Source organism: Neopsephotus bourkii, unplaced genomic scaffold (assembly GCF_033783945.1).
Source record: "Neopsephotus bourkii isolate Nb327-2 ecotype Australia unplaced genomic scaffold, CSIRO-AGI_Nbou_v1 NB_1016, whole genome shotgun sequence".
Lineage (NCBI taxonomy): Eukaryota > Metazoa > Chordata > Aves > Psittaciformes > Psittacidae > Neopsephotus > Neopsephotus bourkii.
The window spans coordinates 1,942,862-1,956,620 of record NW_026901505.1 but is presented as its reverse complement, the minus strand read 5'-3'; positions in this window follow the sequence as shown (position 1 = coordinate 1,956,620).

Sequence of the window (13,759 nt, the reverse complement as noted above, 5' to 3'; positions counted from 1 at the left end):
TGCAGCGCTCATGTTGACCTTATATGATAGACTATAAACCCTTCTATAACAGGGATTCCCTTTCGTCTCCACAGAAGTGCTGGACTTTTAGTCTTGCACACCAGTTCCAGCTGCCTAGGAACATTTTTAATTAGTGTGTATTTTTGCGCTGGGGGAAAGAACATGAGTTGTGCTGATCACTCTCTTAAAGAAGTTTATATTCCTAGCAGCAAAACAAGTTGCTTGTCTAGATAAGGATCAATGAAAATGCTGTACATGAAGACTGAGGCTGGAGACTCAAAGCTAGCAACCTGGGTTAATACTGTATTTTAACAGAAACAGAAGCAATAAAGTCACAGCTTAAAGCCCCTTCTCCAACCTCCTCTTGTTTCCCCTTCAATCAGATGCTGTGGAAGCAGAAAGGCTGTACTCCTGCAGCTCTGATTCACTGATGGTTGATCCTGGCAGATTTTTCTGCGCATACCGAACTTCAGCAATTGCATTTATTTACCCGACACTCACACCGAACTGGTACCAGTAGGCCCGGTAAGCTTCCTCATGTCCTGGTTTCAGCACTACTCTGCTTCATTTATTTGTCCAAATGGAAAGGAAAACGTCTCTTGGAAACTAATCCAGGCATGCAAACAAGCAAGACCCCTTCCCCAAATCCCCTCCCTGAACAGCTTTAACAGGCTCTATGGGAAACATATGATTGCTTTCCAAATTTAACCTACAAGAATACAACTGCTGAATTGTTGGGGTTTTCCCCCTGTATATTTTGTGCTAAACAATTCTAGTATCAGATAGAAGTAAATCTTTTTCCCTACCCCAATCAGATCCAAGAGAGCACCCTCCTGGTAACATGCACTTGAAATGACCTTATTATCCACATCAGGAAAGTGTCTACAAAACTTTCATGGAACTGTTAGGAATTAAACATTAAAAAAAGGAATACAATATCAACTACTGGTTTGGATTAGGCTCTTCTCACCTACATCCTATATTGGATTATACAGTTCCTCAGTGTTAAAGGTACATGTAATAGAATAGAATTCAGGTGACGGTTCTGTTTTACTTTGTATCTGACCAGCTACAAGATAATATATGCAAGAGACTTCAGGAAAACTTTGCTTATAAACTAAAATAAATTATCCATGTGTTTTTCTGATGTCTTTGCATTCAAAACCCCAGTAGAGTTTATCCATTAAGGGATGAGAAATTAGTAGAAAACCTTACATTTTAATGTCAAGCATGTGCTTGGAAAATACTTGGAAACTCAGCACTTACAATTCACAGCAATAATGCACTGAGGAATATTTCTCCTTAAAACCAAGACCCCAGTTAAGTGTTTTCAAGAACAACATCATTGCCTCCATGAAGATAACTGAGTCCTCATTATGTACAATCCCTGAAATAGTCAAGATTGCTGGTATGGGGGCGAGCAGGAGGAGGTTGTTATTTGCTTGAAATTTTATTTTCGAGTAGACAAATAATTTTTTTCTTTAACAAAAGCTTATAAAGGACACTTTCTTGTAGGATTGTTTGGTTTTTTTTGGTTTTTTTTCAGCATTACATTTTTTCAAAGTCTGTTTGGAAGTTACAAACTTTTATTTACCTCATAGCTTCATCACTTCTTTATTTCTTGAAAATGTATGGTTGCTCATATGGGCAAGTTTTCACTTTGATTATCAGTCAGTTTCCAGGAATCCTGGACAAGAATAATCTTTTGCTTGAGCTAGGGAAGTAATTCCTGTCACTTATTGCTGTAGTAACCTCTGCCTTGGACTTGCAATTTGTTATGTCACAGCAGGAGGTAAGGAACAAAACTGCTTTGGTGCAGGGTCATTTAGGCTGGTAAAAATAAAGGTGGTCACTTACCTTTTGTCATTCAGTGAGAGATATAATGGCAGGAAGTAGGAGATGACAAGGGAAGATGGGACAGAGCTGCCTTTGTAATCAGAAGAGAAGGATGTTGATACAAGACCGACAAGAGGCTCACCTGCTAACACTGTCAGAAGGACCACAGAGAGAAAACATAAGAGACCTGAGAGCACTGAATGAAGCAGAAGACTCTGGGCTAAGGGCCAATAAGAGGAAGGATCACCTGGGGACGGGGGGGATGGGACAGGACAGGACAGACACACCTGCAGCATTAAACTAATATGTTCTGAAGGAAAAAAAAAAAAAAGGACAAACCCCCCCCCCCCCCCAAAAAAAAAACCAAAACCAAAACAGATAAAGTAACAATAAGAGAAAAAGGAACTAAGCCCCCTAAAATTCTACTTTTTCTTTTTCTCTTCTGTATTAACTCTGGTAAGAAATTGCTAAGTCAAAAAATTCCTACAGTGCTTCCAAACATCACCATGTTACTGAGAGCCTGGCAAATTTGACTTCCTAAAAGAGCTCCAGTTCTTTGACTTCAGTAACTTTGTAACAATTTAGGTTTCATTCTGTTTTTTTTATTATTAAAAAAGGAAGGGCAAGATGTTTCACAGCGTCACTTGGCTTGAGAAAGGTTTATGAATGCATGTCCCGAAGGCCTGGAACCCATAAGCAAAACCAAGGAACTGGAAAATTTTTTGTAAATGATAAACCTGGGAACATCAATCGAGTGTCATGGTTTTTAGACTAGGTTAACAATCGGTGTTTGTAGGTTGGTGATGTTATACATCATCACAGAGATGCTGAACATGAAAACATGAAAAATCTACTACAGTGTCCAGCTGGTGATCTTCACACTTCCCTTTTTTAATTCTTCTGTCAAGACTTTTTGCCCAGCACCCAGAGGCAATAATATTATCCTCATTTTCCCATTATCAGCCTATCCCAGCCCTCCATTACTTCAGATAATGGAAAGTGGAGTATACAACAGAGTAATTTTTCTCTACTGATGGAATAACATCAGTAAGAATGGTAAGGAAACCAAGCCTGATATACCAACTTCCACCCTCCAAGGCAGGGCTGGAAGAGAACAGAGATAAATTAAGGAAGGTTTGGGGAAAAGTCTGATCTCAGAGGATCAGATAGGAATGCTGAGAACTCAAAATGAGTCTTCGCAGAGGTGTTTTGCCTAACTACTAAGAATTACAGATCATGCCAACTCAATATTTTTCTTTCAACTTGCATTACACTTCAAACCACTTTAGGTCTCTTCCCTTCTTTCAGCATCCTTTTGCTGCTCTTCCCACTCACCAGCCATCCTTCAAAACCTGCTTCGGAGAGATGTTTGACCCCCAAACTGAAGACTTTTCCAGCTGACCTGACCTTTGAGAAAAACAACTAATATGAATGAAAAAAACCACACAACCCTTCAGTTTTGACAACCTAACGGCAAGACAAAAGGTATCAGAAGGTCTCTGCTGGCTCCTGTTGGTAAATACCTTTTATCTTACCAGCTGAAGGACAGCCTCCATGCCATGTCTTCCCCTTTCCATCCTTGTTGCATAATACAGCTTCATTTCATTTCTGAAAGAAGTTTGTTTACCAAGAGGAAAGGCAAAAAGAATATGTTTTGTCACCTCTATGCTAAACCTATTGTCTCCTTCCTAAAAGCAATCATTTTTAGATATTAAAATGGCATGATCTGGGTATTGTATAGCATTTCTTCTAATCTGCCTGCATTGCCAATTCAGTTCACAGATTGCATTCATTCTCCTTTGAAAAGCTTGCATTGTTGAGTCAGAACTTTCCTAAGAAATAGCATTTACTCACATCAGCCTCATATTAGCGAGGCAAGGACAAAGTCAAGAACAGAGGAACTGTGCTTTATGTGGAAGACAGGAGAGTTAGAAACTGAAGCTGGTCATGACATCTTTTGGAACAACTGAGATTAAGAGGCAAAAATATGCCAAAATTGGTTTTGTGGGTTTTTTGCTTGGTTGGTTGCTGTTTCCCCCCCAGTCATGAAGTAATAACAGCAAGGCATAGAGCACACTTAAACACAGCGATGGATAACACACTCTTTACCACAAAATGAGAACAAACAAGTCAGATATTTTCCCAGCTTCTGTCCCAGTTTCCTTGCTCTGAACTCTGCTTTTCAGACTTATCTCTGAAAGGGGCGAATCCCAAACTTCCAGCTACAAGTGCAAGAATTTTGCAGTATTCTACATTCTCATATAACCCAAACCTTGTGAGTCAGTACAAAACGTCTACTCTATAAGCAAGGAAAGCATCCCTTGAACTGGCTCTTCCGCTCACCAATTCCTCAGAACTCTCATAATTCTGTGGAAGCATGGGATGTAAATGTACATGTGTCTGTGTATATATCTAGCCAGCCAGCTGAGCTTTTTACTTTGTATAGGATCAGTGAGCCTACTGACCAAATCCTGTCTTTTTGTTGGGTTATTTTGGATGCCCAGAGGAAAAAAAAAGAGTCATTGGAGAAAACTTCTCTTTCCAAATCTCCCCTGAGGCAGCTGAACCTTTCCACCTGGCTTTATTTTTGTCTGCAGTTCAGCAAACAGAATTTCCCATATGATACAGGCAGATGCCTCAGTTTCAGGTCTGCATTAAAGCTTTGCTAGGGAAGCACAGAGCAAAGGCAACGGCACTGGGGTGCTTGAAGGAAGCAATTCAGAAACATCATTCTCTATCAATGCAGGCTACTAACACCAATGTAAAAGATGTCATGCTGCATAGATCACCTATCTAACCCTAGAGAAGGTGTTAATAAAGACATGTTTTTAATTTTGTGCACAGTAAGATCATACAGGGCTCACAAAGCAGCAGAAATGTACCTATAGTTTTTATGTGTATTTTCAGAAAAATCATGCAGCCTCCTTTTATGACATCAATTTATTTTTCACTTTGCAATTACGTAAAAACAACAATAAGATGGGAAGAGAGATGATGTGACGGATCCTAGTGCTGAATTATTCATTGCCCTTCAGCTGCTGACTTCACATCAGACAGCTCCCAATGCACCTCGCATAAATCAAAGTGGATCTTTTTTTTTGCCACAGCCACTCTAAGATCCTATCGTGTGCTTTTTCACCTAAATACCATAGGATAATGGTCCTCTTTCAAGGAAGGGATGCGCATACATTGATTGAAAGGGAGGTCTGTGTCATGCAGTCATAGTCATAGATGTTTGGTGAGGAGGAAGAGCAAGGTAATGTTTTGAAAAAGATGTGTTGGATGCATAGACTATAAAGAAAGAAGATATTTTACATATATATTTATATGTGTGTATATATATGTCTGGTGTTATAGCGAGGAATTATACATGCAATTTAATACCTAATGCTTAATATTTGATATGCTGTATTACCTCACAACAATGAATCTCATAAAGACAGCAGTATTACAAAACATCTGGGAAGAATAAAAAAAATTAATTTCATTGTTTTTGGTTTGATGTATTTATTTATTTATCAGATATATTCATTTCCTAGCACTTGGGCTTGATCAGATGAACTTCAGTTCCACTTTGGGGCAAAGCAGTCAGGGTCTGCCACATTACAAAACACCCACAAAAAATCGCAAAGGAACATGCTGACCTTAATGAACAGGCAAAAGAAATTTGGTCCATTCCATGCATCCAGCTGGTTTCTAGACCAGTGAAGGGTTAAGTACTGTGTTTCATTCCTGCTTTACAAGCCCTTGGGCTGGTTAATCATTGCTGACTGTGAACTCTTCAGGGATTTGGATTTTTACTACCCTGCATGTGCAGGGTCTATTGCAGTGGGACCCCTTCTCACTTGCTCCATAAGTGCTATCAGCTACACTATGGTGAACAGTAAAAACATCATTCTTCAGACATTTCAATCTTTCAGTAGGAAGTCTCTTTATCAATACTTTCTTTAAGGATGGCTTAGCAGGCTGCTATTTTATTGTGCTGCAAATGAACAAATGGGTGAATCTCTTCCTTTTCCCCATTTTCCCTCAAGCTACTACTGAGACCTTCACAGATCACAACGGTTTCAGGAACAAGCCCAAATTACTTTGGCAGAACAAATTACATTACCCCAGCTGAGCTACGGCAACAGTCAGTATACAAGTTCTTAGCCCTTACGGCACTTACAGGGTGGTACAACTTCCTCGAGCCTGGCACGAGAGGTGTTGAGGCAGAGCTGATACACAGGCAGTTACAGTAGCTCAGTTGACATGCAATAATATATTAAGTCACATTTAATGTCTCCAAGGCTTAGGATCCTCTTTTAATTCATGTACTACCTTATGTTGTAGCCCAGAGAACCGCCTACAGCAAAGATCATCTTTCAACCACATGGGCAATTTTGTTCTGTAAGTTGCATAGTAGCATTTGTGTCCACCTGCTCCAGTGGTTCTCTTTTTTGACATAACATTTGCTTCGCTGAAGCTTTGTATTGGAACTTATTCCTGTTATTAGTATTTGTAGTATGTCTGTAATACAAATATGCAATTTGTCTGTAAATTAGCCCTAAAGTAGTACAGACCAAAACCAGGGTCCTGCATGAAATAATTTAGCCATGGTCTTGTTTACTTCATCTATCTGTGCCAGAAGCAGGAGGATGCAGAAACAACAGGATACTAAAGAGCAAGAGGAAAAGCAGAGAATCGTCAATAGGAGGTTTTCTGTCATAGAGTAGTTTTCAGGAAAGTCTGGGATGAACATAGACTATAAGGTCTGATTTACCATAGTATTTGATACATTTCACGATTTCATAGCTCATATATGACCACAGCAAGTAATATCACATAAATATATATGAAAATATATGCAATGTCAACTGTTAATATTAGCACAACTTTTCTCTTTTTTTCTTTTTTTTTTTTTAGTAAGTGGTGGAAACTGAGATACAGAGAGAATAAGGGACCTGTGGAAGAGGGAAGGTATTAGGAAATCTAGAACTAAGTTCCAGGTCTCTCAAGTCCCAGCACAAGGAATAAAAAAAGTGGGAATATTCATGTACATAAGCATTTGCAGGATCAGGGCCTGCAACAGTAATCCAACTTGGATGTAATCCAGCTTGGATGAAATTTAATTTACTCATGAGATCTTAGTTAAAAAATGCTGGTTTCATGAAAATATAACATTACTATTGATTTTTTTTAAGCTGTAAATTGGGCAAATACAGACGTAAATGCAAACCACAAAATACTTGAACAGATGCACAAAGGACATCCAGTCACCAGACTAAAATCATTGGAAACTTGCTTCCCCCCGCCCATTCTTTCTTTATTTTTCTGTATTTTGTTAACATTTAGAAAAGAAGAAAATGTGTATTTCTGACCTCTTTGTTAAAAATATCACAAGATTCATTAAAAGAAGTATTTGGAAACCTCAAAACTCCTCTCCATTTCCATGAATACCTGAAATCTAATGCCTCTGATTAAGCAGAAAAGGGATGAACTGCTATTTGAAGCTGACAACAATAATTGTGAGCTGAAAAATGGCATATTCATTGCAAGTAGCTGGTAATGATTTCATGCACAGGATTAGAGAGCTGGAGTAGGGGGAGCAGAGCTCAAGTTTGTTTACAGACAAAGAGAGCCTGGGGAGGGTGCTGGGAGCTCCCAGAAACTGCCGAGCTCCTGAAGACAATAGGAGAGATGGATTTTCTGGTCTTGTAAGGCACCTTCTGAAGGCAAATGCTTCAAATGGCTGTCTACCATCAAAGACTTAAATACTCGTTTTCAAATTGTAAGCTGCTCCCACGGATGGCATGAGGATTTTTAGCTACTCCGAGGCGCTAGCTGCAGAGAGGTCCCTTCCCCCTGATTACAAAATTGCAGCCAAAATGAAATGAAAATGATTTTCATTAAAATGTTCCTGTGTAGCATTTATCTTTCTTGCTCAACCAACCTACAAAACCTCCAAACTGATGGTTTCAAAACAAAAAGCTGTTCTATTTCTTCTAACAAAACAAGATTTCCCCCAAAAGCATAGCCACGGCTTCTGGGAAACTCTGATTAACTGAACAGTTATTTTTTCCATTAAAAAAAAACAGTTTTAATGTAGAGTTATTTAACCATTCCTAAAACACACGCTTCTACAAATCAAATATATTACATCTAGGAAACAAAATAATAATTTGGAAAGCTAACTACCTATTCAGGTTTAGAAAATAAGCTGGTTTTGTTTCTCGAAATAATTGAATTGACTTTTCATATTGAAATATTAAAATGAAACATATTTTAGTGTTATAGGTACTGGTACAGCTAATATCAGCTTCAATGGATAATACTGAAAGAATGTTATCTGCTAAAACCAACTGAATGACTGAAAGATACCAATCAATAAATACATGGATGTTATTGATGCTGTTCTCAGCAAGTGCTGAAGGATCTTCTTTGAAAGGAGACAGTTTTTGTTCTGTAATCAACTTTTACTTTATAAACTTTCATAGCTGCAGGAAAAAAAGCCAGAAAGAGTCCAATGACACCCCTTAAAACAAAGCAAGGAGAGTGATGTGGACCACACACCCAGGTTAAAATTGGCTGTTAAGCACTGTCGAGGCATCTTTCTCCAGCGCTACATGAAGCATGTTACACAGGGAACACAATTGCTTGTGTAATTTACAAATCTCTCCAATTGCTTTAGCTTCTTAATATCACTAAATCTCTTTCTCCCTTCCTTTTTCACTGCCTCCCTCTCCTTCCCTACACTATATTTATATCTGGGAGGCTGCGTTCAAGCATTTGGAGATGATGTTTCCTGTGGAAACCTTTGAATTATTTCAACAATTTCACAGCATGTTGCTTTTCTCTTCTGTTCCTTGCTGCCTTGTTCTGGTGATTGGTACTAACAGTAATAGGAAAAATGGTAAAGAAAACAATGCCAAGACTGGCTCTGCCAGAGGAATCTTAACACAGCACAAAGATCTGATTTCAATTAGATCTGCTCAAGGGAAAGAAATACTGCAGCAGGGAATTGATCCTGCGCTGAAGCCAGACTCAGAGGGCTGGGGCTCTTGCCTGTGCAAGCAGAGGCTGGGCAGTGGGACGTGCCCCGCAGACCCCCCTCTTCCCCCTGCTCCAAACCCCTGCCTTCCAATCTTGTAAATAGCAACAGATTGTTTGCTGGAGTCCAGTTTGCATGAATGTTGCCAACAAACCATGCCGTGTCTAAACTCTTTTAATATATTTAATGTGGATTTCAGAAGACAAGCATGCTCACACATAGATTTAGTAAAATCTCTGAAGAAATCCCAAACTGCCATGTATAAAGATAATTAATTGTGAGCCTCAAATCTTACCCAAAGAAAAAGTTTTTGTGTTGGAGGCTTTTTTTCCCCTCCTCTGAATGGAGACTATGATTTCCTGGTTTCTTTTAAATTTTTAATATTGCACTTTTTAAAACTTTCAAACTATTGATTCTTTTGCTGTAAACCCAGAGTCTCTTATGAAAGGTAATGAAGTGAGAGGCAGAATTAAGAATGCCCAGATGTGTTGTAGCACATAAGAACAGTTTACAAGGAAAACGCAAAACTGCCAGCAGACTAGCGACGGGTTAGCTGTCTATATAAATATATTGTGCAGGAAACATATCTCCAAGCCTGGCTTCTGGACTTTGGTCTGGGGCATGTAAGCTCAGCTGCTACTGCCTGTGCTGAGAAAATGAGAATAGACTATTTTTATGATGGTTCAGAGCAGTTTATGCCAACCCTCAGCAAGGAAGCTAAGGTTGTTTCCTGAAGCAGGGGTATATATGAAAGGCTTCTAACTACGTGGAGTGGCTAGCCTGGACGTCGTACAGGGAAAGGAAAAGGTATTTCTGTCCAGCATGTTGTTAACCCTACTTCTTCCTTCTGGTGTTTGTAGCCCAGCACCTGCCTATTCCCTGAGCCCTTCTCCTCACCCTCTTTGATCTTGTTTTGGGTGAATGGGCTCCTAGGTGGAACAATTTGGATTCCTGCAAAAATTAGCTACTAAATGTGATTCTTATTTTCTGAGCTTTCCTGCTAATTTCACAAAACAGCTTCTTGCATAAGTACAATCCTCCATAGGCTGTGTTTGAAAGATCAGGCAGTCATTCACACATGCTATTAGGTTGCAACAGAAATGGTCTGAAATGTATGCAACAGAAACATACACATTCCCAGCTTTCCCTCATATTAAATTTCCTATCATATTCCTCATGTGGGTATGGTCATTTTTAATTTAAATTTGTTAGAAATAGACATTAATTTTAAGGAGATTTCATAAATCCCATGCCAATGTTATAAAGGAAACACATAAATATGTCAGTTTGTAGAAAGCCAGGCTTTAACAAAAATATGAAAGCACATAACACTGCTGACATTCCCATCATAGGCTGAAATTTCTGTCCAAAGCTGCTTTCTATCTCAGTGGCAAGGAACCATTTCTGAATAACAGAGATAAACAGATATGCAGAACCTCTGCACTGTTATTTGGCAGCCTGTGCAAGTCAGCCGCGAGCAGGCTGTTCTTCGCTCCGCAGCTGTCCAGGGGAGCCGCGGGAGGGAGGTGCAGCCTCCACGGGGCTGGTGCTGCCCACAGGATAACAACCCCAAGCAGTTTGTCCCTCCCTTCCCACCTTTACAGCTTCGCATCACTTGCGACCGCAGCGAGGAAGACAGGGGGGAACAAGGGGGACAACTGTATCCTCTGCCTGCAGATGTGAGGCTGCTTGGTGGAGTGTTCTTTCCACAGTGCTGCCCTGCCATGGTTTAAGGTATTTAAGGTAACAGGGTTATGTCCCTCTCTAAGGGGAAACTGTCCACACACTCCTAGACCTCAAAGTGCTCTCCTCCAAGGAGGTTGTGACACAGGGATGGGAAACAGGCTGCAACACACTTGTGCAGCTCTGTAACCTTCTGCTTCATGGAGCGAAGGGGTGGGAGTACTTTGCTGTGGACAATGAGCATTAAATTTCATAAACAATGTTCTGCCATTGTAGAAAAAACTTCTCTGTAGTTTGGTCTGAGCACATTTGATGCTTACATCCTCTCTGAACAGGCAGGTCTGGGCATAGGAAGCCCAGGGGTATTGCAGTACAGTAACTGCTATGGGGGTGTGAGTGTCTGAACCTGCTCCAGCCTTCACATACTCTGCTGCAGCATAACTCCCATTAGGCAGCACTGGGCGACAGAAAGGAAAAGAGGTCCCATAATATTTCTTCTTTAAAACTTAGGAAAAGTTGAACTTGTCCAAAAAGTGCCCTTCTGCTGTCCAACTTCGGTTCCCTTATTTACAGAGCAATATTTATTTCTATTGCCCTCCTACCTGTTGCTATTTATAATATAGGGAAGCATTTTTCATACAGAATACAAGGGAAAAGCTTTCCTGGGCTGCTCAGCCCATTGCACAAGGGCTGCTTTGTGTCCTTTGCTAAGGGCTTGCCATTTGGGGAAGCTGTAGGTCTGTAATAAACAAAAAAATTTACAGGAGAAGGTGCTTAACATTTTGTTGCAGTCTTTGAAACCTTTACGAGAAGCTGAGTATTTGGAGCAGATAACCCAGCCATGCATAGACTCAGCTGTGATTTCTTTCAACATATTACTCTAATTTTCTCCTTTTCTATTGATCTGCAGGGTACCACCTCTTCAAACCCCAGACAAATTGATCCTCTGAGTAACATCTGTGCACACTATTAATCTTTTTCACACATTTGATGTTCCACATTACTGGACACAGGACACACACTATGACTCAAGTGTTAATCAACTAATACCTGAAAATTAGGCTTGTGTCTACTGTATAAACATTGACAGACTATCCATCACCTGCCTGAGTGAATAAATGAATTTTGCTTTTGTTGCATGCACAGTAGCACTCTGTGGACTGGAATATTTACTGGGCTTGGAGGACAACATACTATGAGGCCAATCTGCAGCTACTGCCAGACAGCTCCCTGTGCAGGATGGGGTGCAGGCAAGAGGAAGGGCTGTGGACCCCCACTCACCCCAGCAGACCAAGCCACTTCCAACTACAGTAACAGGCTTTCTCGGAGTATTTTAGAGCAAAAAAGGGGTGGAAATCCATTGGCCAGTTGGGCTAAGACCACTCCATACATGTCCCAGGTTACTGTCCAAATTGGGTCACAGAAGGACCGCGGAAATACTTAAAGTGTTATATGCACCATCCCCAATTTTACTGCACATTCACCAAGCACTGGATGTTTGCCTGTGGTGTAGAAGGCCCTGAACTTGTATTACTATCAAACCCTATTTTGATGCTTCCTGACAGGCAAGGAGGCACGGTTTGCAATGCAAAACCTTGGATGTGACTCCATCTGGGTTATTTTTCTCCTCTTTTCTTGCCCCCCCCCCCGTAACCATTGAAACAGATGGCTATTTCTTCCTAGGACTTGGTAGAGCAATCTGATTGCAATGATTGCGATCACTGCTGACTCTGACACCCTCCTGGCAGGCTCCTCTCTTCTGTTACGTCAACTTCCATTTAATGAAAAAGAAAGTGGGAGAAGAGGACAGGCACAGCTGAAAAGCAGTGGGCTTGGGTCCCTGCTCGGTCCAGGCCAGGCTGTAGCAAAAGGAGAGCAGATCAATGGCCCCCACCCTTGGCACATGAAAAGGGCCAGAAAGATTCTGACTGAGTTTAATAAAAGGCGGTCAAAGCTTAGCTGCAGCATTGTTTCTGGGTAAGACAAAACTGCCTGAATCATATTTGTTCCGATTTGGTTCTTTTTTTAAGTGGCTTTCTTGGAAGAGGAAATTTATCCAGGGAGGGTCTCTTGTGACAACTTCCTGAAAGCATCTAAAAAATCTGGAAAATTAACTATATGAGGTTATTTGGCAACTAAAAAGTGAAACATTGTATCTACAGAAATTAAGCAGTTGGGGTTTTGATGGATGCCTGTAAGCTTCGGGAGAAAAATTCCAATGAAAAAACAACCTTTACTAGTAACAAAAATAATTTCCTCCTCACCAGGACAGATTAATTCACTTACATTCCCCTCTCAGGCTGGAATTTTTCATGCTCCATCTTTTTCTAATAGCAATTTTCTTTCTTTTTTTTTTTTTTTTCCAAAGCACAGCAGAGGCCCCACAGTAAATGGGGAGAGAAGAAAGCTGAAAGGGTCAACACCAGAAAGGGTGGCGGAAGAGTATGTTAGAGCAGGTTGGGCTCCATAGGTCAGATTCAATTACTATAGCTGCTAGTGGGGTGACAGGGAAGCATCTCCAAGTCTTTGATGGGATTAAGTCACTCTGCAACTGCCAATGTCCCTCCAGACTTTGCAGGAAACACAGCATAACTTTGTCCTTTACAAGTACCCCAGGTAAAGCAGTAAAGGTAGGACAAGTGGTTTTCTCTCCTAACTGGCTTATCACTGCATTTTCCCATGCCAGAGGTCCCCTTTCTCTGTTCTGTCTCTTCACTTTGGCATGTTAGCTCAGTCTTCACTGATACCTCCAATCAAGATGGGAATACAAATAATGATAAAACAAAAAACATCTCAGTAGCAGATAAAGAATAAGAGCAACATTAAAAAGCATTAAAATTCATAACTGTAAAGAAAACAAGGTACTTTCCCATATATATTTATACAGACACATGCACTCATATAAGATTGAATTTTCCATGGCTCCATGAATATACTAAAGGTGCTACACATTAGACGTCCACACTATTCATACTCTAGATCAGCCAAAGACAGACATGAGGGACATAAAGGACACAAGCATTTAATCTCAGAGAAGCCTGATTCTTCTATGAATGAGGTCTCAAGCTCCAAAACCACTGAGTCTAAAGCAGCTCTGCAGGTACCTAACCCTATTATCTGCTACCTGACACATAATCCTGTTATTTGCTACCTCTCTGCCACACTCTGGGTCAGACAACTGCATATGGTGCAGTCTCCTGGGAGAGGACA